We start from the raw sequence: 3,408 nt of genomic DNA, 5'->3' as shown, positions 1-3,408 counted from the left end.
TAACCTGGTCATCACAATGCTCCATGCCCTTGTCATCACAATGTGCCATTCCAACTCTCATCACAATAATGCATGAAACTTATTAGACCAATGCTCCTTTCCCTTGTTATCACAATGTTCCAAGACCCCTGTAATCAGAATGCTCCATGCCCCTTTTCATCAGAATGCTCCATATGACATGTCATCAGAAGGCTCCATGGATTTCTCATCACAATGCTCCATGACCTTTGTCATCACAATTCTCCAAGACCCATGTAATCACAATGCTTCATGCCCCTGTCATCGCAATGGACCATGACATTTGGCATCACAATGCTCCATGCCATTGTCTTTGAAATTGACCATGACATATGTCATCACAATGCCCCCTTACACCTGTTTTCACAATACTCCATGCCCTTGTCATCACAATGCTCCATGCCCTTGTCATCACAATGCACCATGTCCAATGTCATCACAATAATCTATTAAATTTGTCAGAGCAATGCTCCATGCCCCTGTCATCACAATGTTCCATGCCCTTGTCATCACAATGCTCCATGACCCTTGTCATCACAATGCTCCGTGACTCCAGTCATCACAATGCTTCATAACGTTTGTCATCACAACGGTCCATGCCTGCATCATCGCAAGGCTCTGTGACCTTTGTAACCACAATGCTCCATGAACTTTTCATCACAATTCTCCGTGGCCCTTGTCATCACAAGGCTCCATGCCTTTTTCAGAACAATGCTCCATGACCCTTGTCATCACAATGTGCCATGTGCTTTTCATCACAATGATCCACAACCTTGTCATCGCTATGCTCCATAAACCTTGTAATCACAATGCTCCATGCACTTCTCATCCAAATGCTCTCTCACATGAGATATCACAATGTTCCATCACTTGTCATCACAATCCTCCCTCACCCCTGTTATCACAATATTCCATGACCCCTGTCATCACAATGCTACATCCCCTTATCAGCACAATTTTCCATGACCCCTGACATCACAATGTTCCATAACCCCTGTCATCAAAATGCTCCATGACCATTTTCATCCCAAAGCTCTATGACCCCTGGCATCACAATGTTCTATAACCATTTCATCAAAATATTACATTACACTTTTCATCAAATTGCTGCATGACCCTGTCATCAAAATGCTCCCTGCCCTTCTCATCACAATGCACCACACACTTGTCATCAAAATGCTCCATGACAATGGTCATCACTAAGCTCCATGACCCTTGGCATCACAATGCTCCATGCCATGGACATCACAATGCTCCATGAACCCTCTCATCACATTGCCCCATGCACTTGTCATCACAAAGCTCCATGACACTTGTCATCACAATGCTCGATGCCCTTCTCATCACAATGCTCCATGTTCTTGTCATTATATTCCTCCATCACCCATGTATCACAGTGTACCGTGCCCTTGTCATCACAATGTGCCATGCCCACTGTCATCACAATAATCCATGAAATATTTCAGACCAATGCTCAATGCACTTCTCATCACAATGCTCCATTACCACTGTCAACAATGCTCCATGACCCCTGCCATCACAATGTTCCACGGCCTTGTGATCACAAGACTCAATGACCATTGTCATCACAATGCTCCAAGACCCATGTAATCACAATGCTCCATGCCCTTGTCATCACAGAGCTCCATGACGCATGTCATCAGAATGTTCCATGGCCTTCTCCTCACAATGCTCCATGCCCTTGTCATCACAATGCTCAAAGACACTCGTAATCACAATGCTCCATGCCCCTTTTCATCAGAAGGCTCCATGATATTTGTCATCACAAGTCTCCATGGTCAACTCATCACAATGCTCCAAGACCTTGTCATCACCATGCTCCATTCCCTTGTCATCACAATGCTCCATGACTCCTGTCATCACAATACTCCATGAACATTTTCAGCCCAATGCTCCATGACCTTCTCATCACAATGCTCCATGACCAATATCATCACAATGCTCCATGACCACTGTCATCACAACACTCCATGACACCTGACAACACAATGATCTGGGACTCTTGTCATCACAATGCTCCAAGACCCCTGTAATCACAATGCTCCATGACCCCTGTCATCACAATACTCCATGAACATTTTCAGCCCAATGCTCCATGACCCTTGTCATCACAATGATCCATGCCCTTGTCATCCCAATGTTCCATGACCCCTGTATTCACAGTGCTCTGTGACGCCCGTCATCACAGTGCTCCATGACACCTGTCATCACAATGCTCCATGCCTTTGTCAGCAAAATGCTACATGACCTTGTCATTACAATGCTCTATGCGATTGTCATCACAATACTCGATTACCATTGTCATCACAATCCTCCATGAACCTTGGGATCACATTGCTTCATGCCCTTGTCATCACAATGCTCCATGCTCCTTGAAATCAAAATGATCCATGACCTCTGTCATCACAATGCTCCAAACCCTTGTGATCACAATGTTCCATAACACTTGTCCTCACAACGCTCCAAGATGCCTGTCATCACAATATTCCATACACTTTTCATCACAATTCTCCATGCCCTTTGTCATCACAATTCTCAATACACTTTTCATTACAGTGCTCCCTGACACTTGTCGTCAGTATGCTCCATGAACCCTGTCATGACAAGGCTCCATGCCTTTTTCATCACAATGATCCATGCCGTTTTCATCACAATGCTCCAAGACCCCTGTAATCACAATGCTCCATGCCCTTGCCATCCAAAGCTCCATGACGCATGTCATCAGAATGTTCCATGGACTTCTCATCACAATGCTCCCTGCACTTGTCATCACAAAGCACTAAGACCCCTGTAATCACAATGCTCCATGCCCCTTTTCATCTCAATGCTCCTATGAACCCTGTCAGCACAATGAACAATGCCCATCATCATAATGCTTCAGGCAATTGTCATCACAATCAAATCAAAATGCTCCATGACCTCTGTCATCACAATGCTCAAAATCCTGGTGATCACAATGTTGCATAACTCTTATCATCACAACACCCCATGACGCTCATCATCACAATGATCCATGGTCGTCTCATCACAAGGCTCCATGACCTTTGTCATGAAAATTCTCAATAAACTTGTCATCACAATGCTCGCTGACACTTGTCGTCAGAATGCTCCTTGAACCCTGTCACAAAAAGGCTCCATGTCTTTTTCATCACAAAGCCACTTGCCGTTTTCATCCCAATGCTGCATGCCATTGTCATCAAAATACACCACAGGCTTGTTATCAGAATGGTCCATGACCCTTGTCATCACAATTCTCCATGCACTTGTCAGCACAATGCTCCCTGACCCTTGTCATCACAATGCTCCAAGCCATTGTCATCACAATGCTCCATTACCACTGTCATCAGAATACTCCATGACACTTGGCAT

The sequence above is a fragment of the Mesoplodon densirostris genome, unplaced genomic scaffold (assembly GCF_025265405.1).
Source record: "Mesoplodon densirostris isolate mMesDen1 unplaced genomic scaffold, mMesDen1 primary haplotype scaffold_37, whole genome shotgun sequence".
Classification (NCBI taxonomy): Eukaryota; Metazoa; Chordata; class Mammalia; order Artiodactyla; family Ziphiidae; genus Mesoplodon; species Mesoplodon densirostris.
This window is presented reverse-complemented; position numbering follows the sequence as displayed.